The sequence below is a fragment of the Triticum aestivum genome, chromosome 4D, assembly GCF_018294505.1.
Source record: "Triticum aestivum cultivar Chinese Spring chromosome 4D, IWGSC CS RefSeq v2.1, whole genome shotgun sequence".
Lineage (NCBI taxonomy): Eukaryota > Viridiplantae > Streptophyta > Magnoliopsida > Poales > Poaceae > Triticum > Triticum aestivum.
Window position 1 is genome coordinate 160516718 of NC_057805.1, and position 12945 is coordinate 160529662.

A 12945-nucleotide genomic window follows, 5' to 3' on the forward strand; every position below is an offset into this window, starting at 1 on the left:
TCCATGAACAGTTACTACTACACATTGGGTTCCGGTAATTCAACCCCTCTCGACTTATTAATCAACTTGATCTCTGTCCAGGAGTTGCAACTAGTTTCTGATGTTTGTAGGTAGTGTTAGTAGTCTACCAAGTGGCACCCGGTATAGGTGGGCTTGGGACAGACTAGGCACACGTGGCCTGGTGTACCGAGTGGCACCCGGATGGTGGGCTCGGGAACCCTGCACACATCGTTTGGGGCCGTGAGCGACACCCCGGCCGGATCTCCTTGCGGATGGAACCCGAATAGGCGATAAAGCTGGATGAGAGACTTGTGTGGTTAGTTAGGTCGTGGCCGACTCCCTCGCCAGGCTTCCGCTTGAAGGTTGCCGAGGTACACGACGTGTACATGGTGGTAAGTGGCGAGAGCGTGTGTGACGAAGTACACCCCTGCAGGGTTAATATGATCTTTTCGAATAGCCGTGTCCGCGGTAAAGGACTTCTGGGTTGCCTATAACAGTTCATAGACAAGTGAAAGTGGATACTCTAAAATGCGCAAGATAAGCGTGAGTGCTATGGATGGCGTTCTCGTAGGGAGACGGGAGCGGATCCATAGTGGTGTATTGGTATGGTGAATATGTGGACTCGTGTGCGCCACCTCAAAAGAGTTACTTGCAGTCGTAGTTCAGGATAGCCACCGAGTCAAAGCTGGCTTGCTGCAGTTAAACTCCACCACCCCCTTTGTTGATACCGATGCATATGTAGATAGTCCTGATGTAAGTCTTGCTGGGTACATTTGTACTCACGTTTGCTTATTTTATGTTTTGCAGAGAGACGTCAGTCTCGCTAGTAGTTCCGTGTGGACTTCGACATTTAGCTTGATACCTCAGCTACGATCTTGTTCCCTCGGCAGGATCTGGTAGATAGTCAGGCTTCTCAGCCTTTTTCATTTGTAGATGTCTGTACTCAGACATGTTAAGCTTCCGCATGTGCTTTGGCTTGTCTGCTTTGAATGTTGGATCATGAGACCCATGTTTGTAATATCTGGCTCTTCGGAGCCTAATGAATAAATACTCTGAGTCGTAGAGTCTTGTTGTGATGCCATGTTGTATTTGCACATATCGAGCATATTGTGTGTATGATTGAAATGCTTGGTATGTGTGGGATCCGACAACCTAGTTGTTTATCCTTGGTAGCCTCTCTTATGGGGAAATGTAGTCTTGTGCTTCCATGAGCCATAGTAGTCCGCTACAGCCCGGTTCACCGGTGTCCTGCTAGCCCAGCACTACTGCTCCGGAACACTTGACTGGCCGGCATGTGATTCACTTCGTTCCTGTGTCTGTCCCTTCGGGGAAATGTCACGCGGTGACATCCGGAGTCCTGCCTAGCCTGCTACAGCCCGGGTCACCGGAGTCCTGTTAGCCCAGTGCTACAGCCCGGATTCGCACGCTGCTGACCGACATGCTCGATGTTGATTCATGTATGCCTATCCCCGTAAGTTAGTGCCACTTTGGGTTCACAACTAGTCATGTCGGCCCGGGTTCTCTGTCATATGGATGCTAGCGACACTATCATATATGTGAGCCAAAAGGCGCAAACGGTCCCGGGCCATGGTAAGGCGACACCCGTGGGAATACCGTGCGTGAGGCCGCAAAGTGATATGAGGTGTTAGCGGCTAGATCGATGTGACTTGGAATCGGGGTCCTGACAGCTTTGGTATCAGAGCCTGACTGCCTGTAGGATTACCAAGCCAAACTGGTCGAAGTTGAGTCTAGAAATGCTTTAGTTATTTAAGGTTATTGATTGTGGAAGGGAACGTAAGGCTCTTTTTACTCCTTTACCTTATGCCCTCTAATCTGAGTCAACCTCTTCTCTTCTACAGGGATTAAGAACTAGGATTCTTGTCTTTCTATCAGGATCACGTGTTACTAATCCGTAGAATCTTAGGATTGATGGATTCAAGTCTCAGTTCAGTTCCTAGTATTTTCCTGTGTTAGCAGTTGGTCTCGGAACCCTGCTATTGTGATGTTAAGTGGCTGTGCCACCATTTTGCAGGATGTCTCAAACCCTTTTTGAGCATTTACAGCCGTAATGCTGTCCGAGTCATCCCAGGTTTCTAAACAATCTGATGCATTTGCAAAATCCTTTCCCTCTGTTTTTGCATCCCTTTGGGCCAGATTAAGCACACTACTGGTGCGTTGAGGCACTCTATTGCCTCGGTATATATGTTGGAGCAATTATTATGACCCTAGGTGTTTTAGGGAGTGACCTAGTAATCTAGCCATGTTTTGTGTTCCCGGTGTGATGATTCTGACCACCATTCTCGAAAGCATCTCGTGATGCTATCTAGTAGTAGGTATTCTACTCTTGGGTTCTTGACCCAAGATTCACTCTACTTACCTCGTGTTGATAGTGTTGCTCGTACCTTTAGGATATTAGTAACCTTTGCGATAGTCCTCGAGGTCCGTGGTATACCATTCTTCCAAATACCATGAACCATCCTTGGCAGAACCTCCTCGTTGAACCAAAAGATCACAACAAGAGTGCTCTCGATGAGTTCTCCATTCTACATTGTGAATCTGCCAGTTCTACCTTTCTGCATGGGTTATCTGGAAGAAATATGTTGAACTTGTTCGACATACTAACCTATGCGTCCACAACTCAGAAAGTTATATGTTCCTTTGAGTTGTCCCTCTTCAGTCGTATTCCGACCTTCGTCTATCAATTGATAGTCAGGACTAGTTGTGCATCCGTGTTATCGATACCTTTCTATTCTTGTTGTCTGTCAAGCCATTCTATTTCAGAATGACTAGGAGAAACAAACTCCGGTACCTCGTCCGTATTTAGGATGGGTCAAAGTAGTTGTATTCCACAGATCAAAATGCCAATCCAGTTTTTGTTCTGCTCTACCTTGGAGTGTTACCATCTTTATGTCCAGAGTGTCATGAGAATTGCACCACCTCTTATGAATTCTTGATTAAGTGATACTCCTCGCCATCATCGTTCATTCCTCGGTCCCCGTGTTATTATAACCGGAATACCGACAAGTGAATTGTGATGTGTGAAATCAATACTCCTAGCAACTCCGTTGCTTGGTAGTTAATGGACAATACCCTCATCCTTAGTATGCCGGTTATTGAATCGTCATCCTAAGATTTATCGTGCGACCTAGTCCATTTTCCCTGGTGCACTCCTCGATTAATGAGATAGGATTGTGCCGATCCATCACTTCCTTGGTCATATCGTCTTGCCCTGAAAAGCAAGATTGTTCTCGAGCTTAGCAACATATCGGTGGCTCGTGATTTTCCGAATATCTTCTCGGAAGTGTTACTAGGTTATCCCCTGACTGTTATGTTGAGCTCGTGATCAAGTTGGTTTTCTTATAAACCACCCCTTCTCCAAGAATTTGTGTTCGATACCCCTGAGCTAGTTGGTTAAGCTGAACAGCAACTTGGAGAGTTGGAAGATAAAAGCTCGCCTAACTTAGTTCATCCCAAAGGATATTTCTTGTGTGTGTGTTTGTTGTAGAAAGATGATTTCTTCATCGATTGGTCCTCGTGATCAATTAATGGACCTATCATCTTAACCAAACTTTGATTTGAGTATGGGCTAATATCAAATCAAATCAGAACCAACGATGTTCATAATGTTGTATTACTCGCGGTTGATCCCTCGAGCATACACCATTATATCTTTTGGGTCTGACCAATGCTATCACTTGTTCACATAATTATGGAAGTCCATCTCCATTGGAATTTTGATAAATTGTTGCTGATCCCATCGGCAACATTCTTATCTTCTCCATGACTCGTGTTGAACATTAAGTTAGTGTTGGAAACTTGTGCTAGCATTTTCTTCGTGCTATCTCATGAAGGATATGTTTGGATGAAAGAAGTGACTTTCTTTAATTCACGTGCACTTGATGTAAGGTGTCGCCGTGGATCCGAGAAAGATTGTTTTTGTTTTCTCTGGAACCATCCCAAGTCAGTCATGCATGTGCGAAGTATGCTATGGTTTGATAGGCTCGCTACCTCCATTCTATATGTGTTCCTAGCACACCAAGCCACTGATTGATTTGTTCAAGGAAAAGGAGCTTGTTGTGCTAATTCTAGATCATGCACAAGACTCCAATATCCTCGATGATGGTTCCCCACCTGAACTCGGTAGTGTTTTATCATAAGACTACTATGTGGTCATGCTTGTCCGGGACAGCGTGTTCACATGTGTTTAGCAGAACCAGCTCATGTTTTGGAGCTTGCTACCGTAGCTCATTTCCCGAGAATCTAGCAATGTCATCTCGTCGATTTGTGTTGCAAACCTTCATTTTCTTCTAGACTCGATGAGTCTGGAATATCCTGTTACCAACCAGATTTGAGTCTCAGGCAGATATGATGGTTGGAACTTCTTCCAACAACTATGATATAGGTTCCAATGAAGTGCATGCACCTAGCTGGAAGCACCATTATTGTAGTATCTTGATTAAGCCGTTTGGTCACCTCCCATGAGGATTTCATATGACTTATCCCACAAGTTGTTCCTTATGGATTTTTGTGCCTCCGAAGTCCGACCTTTACCTGATGGCCATGTTGATGTTTTAAGCATTGACCATGGTACCTAGTACATCAAGGAGAACATTAGAAGCGGAATGCTAAATGTCTCTCGGTCGATCATCCAGATTTGTTTCTTTGGCATTGCTAAGGAAAAATCTGAGAAAGTGTTATCTCCCTTGCACCTGCATCCTCCATCACCGTTCATCATGGTAGTATGATGTGTTGCCAGGATCCTCGGCACGGATGTTGGTAAAACCTTGATGAATATGGAAATGCTCAAGTTCTTGAAAGCACGCGCAGTCACTAGGTTATATCCTTGGTATCAACTGGAATGTGCCTTCCATTTGCCGAGTTGTTCTATAACCATAGTTTCCTTTCGAAATTGAGTGTGCCATTCTTTTGAATTCTTTCAAACGATCATTTGTAAATTGCCTTACGCTGGTATGAAGAGTTTCAATGATCGCTGAATCAAAAGTAATTCTTTTGCCACTTAAGGGAATATTTCTATGAGCCACCCTCCCTAAGGTGCCCCGTTATGGAATGATGGCAGACAACTCCTCGTTATCTTGAAACCATGCACCGTCTTATTCATCGTGGAATTGTGCTTATCAACTTGAATCTTCATTCTCTGTTTCACTTCTTCCCTCTGGATGTATGTTCCGTGTCTTGGCTCGAGAGATGTTCAACATCTCATTCCGTGAGTTGATCGTGAGTTGCTCGATCTTTAAGAAGATCGATTCCTATAGAGTTTCTTCTGTCATCATCATGTTGGATGAAGATCCCGAAAGCAAAGACGACAAGATCAATTTGAAGCAATGAATTAACATTTTCAATGAGGGCAATTGGATCGAGAAGATTGTGTTAGCTTTTGTGTCCCCTTTTTCCTCTTACCCTACGCTTGAATCTCGGGACGAGATTCTTGTTTAGTGGGGGCGAGTTGTCACATCCCTAGCTTCTCGTGTTGCACTAGGCTAGCTTCATGTGTGCATCATGTTTGAATTTTGCAGAAAATTGAAATGGGGATTGCCTAAACCCTAGCATTAAAGGAATTCACTAGGTTCAACCAAAATATTTCCAGTAAATCCAAATGGCTTTTAAAAATGTTCATCATTTCTGGAAAATGCTGGAAACAATAACCAGAGGTGCTGCATATTTTTCCATGACATATCTGGGCTCTGGATTAAATCATACTCTATTTGCATTTGGGCATTTAAATGCTATTAAATATTTTAAATGCTCAAATAGTCATAAACTAAAATGTTTACTGTAGGATATATTCCCAAAAAAGATCATGAGTAGTTTCATGAGCTTAGGAAGTGTCTAAGTATTTTTAATAAAGCCCTAAAGACTATACAATATTAGGAAACAGAAACAAATAAAAAAAGGTGAGAAAGGATACCTACCTGGCCTCACCTGTCGCAGCCTAGCTGGCCGGCCCAGCCCAGCGCCGTGGCAGTCATCCCCCACCTCTGCCAGTAGGCAGAGGAGGGACACCGCGACGCCGCCGCGCGCGCCACGGCATCTCCTGCTTGCCGCCCGCGCCTCTGGAGGATCTGGACGACGCCCACGTCGCCCGCTCGACCGCCCCGATTCCTCATTCCCCCCTGGTTCTCTCTCTCGCCCTCTCCTCGCCGTGGCCAAAGCAGCCGTCGCCGTCCCGCCGACGTAGTCGCGCCCACCGTGCTCCCCTTGCCTCTCCGACGCGCCCCCAAGCTCCGCCTCATCGCCATCGCTATCTCCGTCGACGCACGCGATGCCGAACGCCCCAAGCGACGACCCAAGCTCTGCTCCAACCTCCGGCCGCCGGAGGTCGCCTCCGCCGCACCGCCCGCTCCGGACTGTCTCCGAGCTCGCCGACCTGCTCGTCCGACTCGCCGTGAGCCACTGATCCGACCCCCCTCCTCTGCGCTCCATTTGCACGCTGTAGCTGTCGCTCCGCCGGAGACCGAACCCCGCCGTCGCCCGCGCTCGTCGCCGGTGCTGCTCCGGTGACCATTTGGCCCCGGGCATGCGTCCATCGTACTCACCGCACCACGTAGACGCCGTAGGTGCTAAACGCACATCGCCACGGCCACCGCAACCGCGTCCCCGCTCTCTGCCGACTCCGGCCGCCGCAAAGCTCGTCGCCGGCGCCACTCCGGCCAATCCCCGGCCGCGCCACCCCCACGGTTGGATGCGGACGAGCGTCCGCATCCCGTAGCTGTGCTCCGCGCGCCAAACGGCGCCCCGTAGGGCAAACCCGTGGTTCGCCGCCGCGTTTGGCCTCGCCGGCGGCTAAACGCCGGCGAGTTGACCCCGTTTGACCCAGGCTGACCCCCTCCCCTGAGTCAATGACAAGTGGGGCCCGCCTGCTAATTAACCTGGATTAACTTTTAATTAATTCTAAATTAGTTAGTTAACTAAAAGTGACACTGACGTGTGGACCCCACACGTCAGGTTTGACCTGGACGACCCCGCTGACCAGCTGACGTCACCCTGACGCAATGCTGACGCATTAATTTAATTACTGGAATTATTTTTATACAGGAAATTCCAGAAAATACCACAAACTTCAAAAAATCATAGAAAATAATCTATAGCTCAGAATGAAAAGATTTATATATGAAAAATGATCAGAAAAATCCAATCTATCCATTTGTACCATTTTTCATGCATGTTAGAACAACTTATGGCTGCTGTTTAAACCAAATCATATAAAGGCATTTAAACCCTCACATATGAAGTTTGAATTTGAACCTAAGGTTCAAACCAACTCCATTTAATATGTTGCTAGTTGCATTAGCTCAAAACACATTCATATTGCCATGTCATAGCATGCATCATATTGTGCATTGCATTGATCATGTTTCTTCTCTGTTTGCCGGTGTTGTCCCCTCTCAGTAGACGTTGCTTCGACGATGCGATCGATGACACCGATGAAGAGCTATACTATCTTCGGAAGTGTCAGGCAAGCAAAACCCCCTTGTTCATTCCGATACAATCCCACTCTCTCGCTCCTGCTCCCTTTTACTGCATTAGGACAACAACGTTTCATCTGTTACTTGCTGCGGTAGTTGAACCCCTTTCCTCTGCATGACCTGTCATTGCCACAGTAAATAGATGAAACCCACTAGCATGAGTAGGAGTTGTTTGAGCCCTGATGTGCCTACTCATTCATGCTTGTTGTCATGCCTGCTATTGCTTAGAGTTGTGTCAGGTCTGATTCATCGGGAATGAATTGGAAAGTGGTGAACATGTCCTACTGTGTGAGAGCTAAGGGTGTGAACATGATTTGGTAAAGGTAGCGGTGAGAGGCCATGTAGGAGTACATGGTGGGTTGTCTCATTGAAACCGTCCTCAGGAACTGAGTGCTGTGTTTGTGATCCATGAACAGTTACTACCACACATTGGGTTCCGGTAACTCGACCCCCCCTCGACTTATTAATCAACTTGATTTCTGTCCAGGAGTTGCAACTAGTTTCTGGTGTTTGTAGGTAGTGTTAGTAGTCTACCAAGTGGCACCCAGTACAGGTGGGCTTGGGACAGACTAGGCACATGTGGCCTGGTGTACCGAGTGGCACCCGGATGGTGGGCTCGGGAACCCTGCACACATCGTTTGGGGCCGTGAGCGACACCCCGGCCGGATCTCCTTGCGGATGGAACCCGAATAGGCGATAAACCTGGACGAGAGACTTGTGTGGTTAGTCAGGTCATGGCCGACTCCCTCGCCAGGCTTCCGCTTGAAGGTTGCCGAGGTACACGACGTGTACATGGTGGTAAGTGGCGAGAGCGTGTGTGACGAAGTACACCCCTGCAGGGTTAATATGATCTATTCGAATAGCCGTGTCCGCGGTAAAGGACTTCTGGGTTGCCTATAACAGTTCATAGACAAGTGAAAGTGGATACTCTAAAATGCGCAAGATAAGCGTGAGTGTTATGGATGGCGTTCTCGTAGGGAGATGGGAGCGGATCCATAGTGGTGTATTGGTATGGTGAATATGTGGACTCGTGTGCGCCACCTCAAAAGAGTTACTTGCAGTCGTAGTTCAGGATAGCCACCGAGTCAAAGCTGGCTTGCTGCAGTTAAACTCCACCACCCCCTTTGTTGATACCGATGCATATGTAGATAGTCCTGATGTAAGTCTTGCTGGGTACATTTGTACTCACGTTTGCTTATTTTATGTTTTGCAGAGAGACGTCAGTCTCGCTAGTAGTTCCGTGTGGACTTCGACGTTTAGCTTGATACCTCAGCTACGATCTTGTTCCCTCGGCAGGATCTGGTAGATAGTCAGGCTTCTCAGCCTTTTTCATTTGTAGATGTCTGTACTCAGACATGTTAAGCTTCCACATGTGCTTTGGCTTGTATGCTCTGAATGTTGGGTCATGAGACCCATGTTTGTAATATCTGGCTCTTCGGAGCCTAATGAATAAATACTCTGAGTCGTAGAGTCTTGTTGTGATGCCATGTTGTATTTGCACATATCGAGCATATTGTGTGTATGATTGAAATGCTTGGTATGTGTAGGATCCGACAACCTAGTTGTTTATCCTTGGTAGCCTCTCTTATGGGGAAATGTAGTCTTGTGCTTCCATGAGCCATAATAGTCCGCTACACCCCGGGTCACCGGAGTCCTGCTAGCCCAGCACTACTGCTCCGGAACACTTGACTGGCCGGCATGTGATTCACTTTGTTGTGGTGTCCGTCCCTTCGGGGAAATGTCACGCGGTGACATCCGGAGTCCTGCCTAGCCTGCTACAGCCCGGGTCACCGGAGTCCTGTTAGCCCAGTGCTACAGCCCGGATTCGCACGCTGCTGATCGACTTGCTCGATGTTGATTCATGTATGCCTGTCCCCGTAAGTTAGTGCCACTTTGGGTTCACGACTAGTCATGTCGGGCCGGGTTCTCTGTCATATGGATGCTAGCGACACTATCATATACGTGAGCCAAAAGGCGCAAACGGTCCCGGGCCATGGTAAGGTGACACCCGTGGGAATACCGTGCGTGAGGCCGCAAAGTGATATGAGGTGTTACCGGCTAGATCGATGTGACTTGGAATCGGGGTCCTGACAACCACGCTCATGGGCGAGGGAGGGACGCAGCATCATTGACTTACTGCTCCTGCCTTTGCGTCTATGACAGGTGGGCCCAACTGGTCGGTGGCCCACCTGTCATGCAGCCAAAGGCAGGTGCAGTTAAAGCGAGAGGGTGTTGTAGTAATCAAACTTCTTGGTCTTGTACGAGTTGACGCGAGACATCAAAGCACTGCACTCGATATATTTCAATAATTTGCGTTTACCGATGCATTAATTACAACACATGCATGCCTGTCGTGACTCTCCTTTTGATACTTGCATGTGTTGATTTAATGCACCTTGAAGTAGTATGAATATGTGACGATAAATCTTTGTAATAAAGGGAGAGATGGTTGTGCACGAGGAGGGCGGAATTCCGAGGAGGGCGAGATCATGCAGACGGAATAGGACCCGATGATGGAGCTCTCTATGGTCTCGATGGACCTCACCTTGCTCCACTGCCCCTTGTGCCTCCGCCCCTTAAAGCCTCCAGTGTATGAGGTTCGAATACACCTCCTCTGTTCGGCTGATCGAGCAAGGTGTAGGTTTTTTGATTGATGTGTTGTTTGATTGATTTGTGCAGTGTAGGGGAGGGCACCTGGCCTGCACGGACTGCCGCGTCGAGCGCCCTGGGAACCAGCGGCAGTGCCAGAAGTGCGAGCGCGACGGTGGCTTCGACGTGCGGAACACAGCGGTGGACGCCGTCCTCTCCTCGGCGAGGGTGATGTGCCCGCATGAAGGCTGTGGTTTCGACGTCACTTACCACAAGCTCACCGATCACCAGAGCGTGTGTCCGCTCGCACCCTTCAAATGCCCCGTGCCTGTCTGCGGCTACGAAGGCCCACCACCGGCGCTCTCCCACCACATCAGCACCATGCATCCCATGCCCATAAACAGGATCCAGTACGGCAAGGTGCTCCAGCTGCAAGTGCCAGTGTCAGAGCCACGGCTCTTGCTGTTCGCGGAGGAGGACGGCTGCGCGATTTTCTTGGTCCGCGGCGTGCTCGACATCGATGCGCCTATTGCCGTGTCGGTCGTCTGTGCCAGAGCAGGGTCGTCCCCACTTCCGCACTACATAGCCAAGCCGTGGGCGAACGGCCCGCCAGGGGAGCCCAAAGGCAGGACCGACGCCATCAAGGTGGAAATGGAGGTGAAAAGGAGCAAGGATCCCAGCGACGTCACCGTGCACGAGCTGACCTACATGATTGACAAGCTCACGTCTTAAATGATTCTAAAGTGTTTTCTATTTATCTTAGTAATATGCTAATATAGGGGTTAGCTTGGTCTACTTTAGCTTAAGAGATGGTGGGCTTTGGTGGCGATGCAGCAATTACTTCGACATCAGATCAACAGTTAAAGTAATTTCCAACAGTCGAACTGATATTTTGTGACTAGCTATGTTACCACATGCCTCTCTTTCTTGATATGTGTGATGTTACAGTAACTAGCTATGTTACCACATGCCTCTCTTTCTTCATTAATTACATGCCACATCATCTATTTTGCCTAGATAAGTGTGATGTTACCACCTATGTTACTCCCACTGTGGGTAGTCTAAGGCTAGTCATAGTGGAGAGTATATGACACTACCCACTATGAAGGTACTAGTAACATAGACTAGTAACTAGTCTATGTTACACTCCGCTATGACCAGCCAAAGTTGAGGCGCGGATACCAACGAGGGCCTGGTTGTGTCTATACTTGGAAACCTCACCCGACTGCATGCGCACCAGGCAGACGAAGCTCGTGTCGTGTTGGTGCCATGTGCGGCCCGCACATTAACCAAAACCTCGCGCCTCCATCTTAGCCTCCGCGTTTTAAACTTCTCAATCTCAAGGCCAAGGAGCAACGTAAAACCTATGACAGAGCCAATCGGATGGTTGAGAACAATAGAATTTGTAGCTACAGATGCGTGTGTGAGAGAGGACGAGTGCATGCGTGCACCTCTTCTCTTCCTGTAAACGTACTTGTGACACCCAAAGAATTTTTTTTTGGTTTTATCAAAATCTTTTATTTGATTTGAGGAGGGTATTTAAATTTTCTTCTAAAGAACTCTCCCTCTCAAAAATCTCCTTTTTATGACAAGTGTTTGTTTGGTTTCATCCTAGACTTGATTGTTGGTCTTGGAGGTTTTTCATCCCATGTTGGCTCAAGGGTTTTTCATTTGGAAAAAATATTTTTGAAAATCTTTTAAATAATCCTATGGCATTTGGAGTGATCTTTTCCCCTTTCAAAAAATCCCTCTTGCCATGACCCAAGTGGAAATCCCCTCCCAAAAGCCTTTCCCCATCTTTGGATCATGATATACTTCAAATCCAGCAGTTTGAACCTCCCCATAAATTTTCTTCCATTTAATTCTTATCAAAAATAATTTCTGCCCTCTACTTTGGCTCTTGGAGATTTACAAAGGGGCTACCCTTTCTACTTTGAGTTCTGCCTCCAAACCAATTTCCCTAGCTAGTCCTTAGAGCCCTCAACCAAGATCCATGAAGATCCACTAGTCTCCAGTACAAAATTTTCAAATTGTACTTGCTGCAAGTTTGGACCTTACTTGCCAAATTTGATGAAATTCATTTGTTTTCTCCTCCCAAAAATCTAAGAAAATTCAGGCAGCCTCTGGATGCATTGAGAGGTCACCTCACCATGTCCCAGCTCCAGAAAATTTTTCTTCATGCCAAATCATTTCGTTGAACAGCTGATGGACACTGTTGCTGTCAATGTTAAGAGTTCAGTTAAACAGTTTCAGTAACCACTGTCGTTTTCTTCAGAGCTCGTTCTCGATCTCGCCAGTACCCCGGTGGCACCTTGCTCCCTGTTCCCTCCTTCTTATCCCCTGCGCCGCACGATCGCCTGGAGGTTTGCGGGCGTCGGCGACGAGCAGGAGGAGGTGCGCCACCCGTGGGCGATGGCAGCAGCGGCTTTGCGGCTGCCAGAGAGAGGCGCAGCGTTGGACGGCGCCGTCCAGCGCCGCCCAAGCCACCGGAGGCCGCCGCGTGGCCATCCACTCACCCGTGCACGCTGCCATCCGTCGTCGTGAACTGCTAGGCGCGGAGCGCGCTCTCTGCCGCCGCCGTGCCCGTACGGCCGCCCCGTCAAGGACCAGCGCATTACGCCAAGCCCGACCGAGGTTTAGCGGGGGAACGGCACCAGTGATCCTCCCTGATGGTGCCCAGCCTCCTAAATCCCCTGCCCAACCCCTGCCTCGCCGTAATCGCTCGCCGGAGCTACACCGTTCACGGCCACCCCCTTGGATCGCCTATAAAAGGAGGCCCCGAGCTCGAACTCAAACCCACACCACCTCTGCACACCACCAATACCACGCCAAGCCACTGGGAGAGCCCCGAGGGAGCCTTCTTCCCCAACTC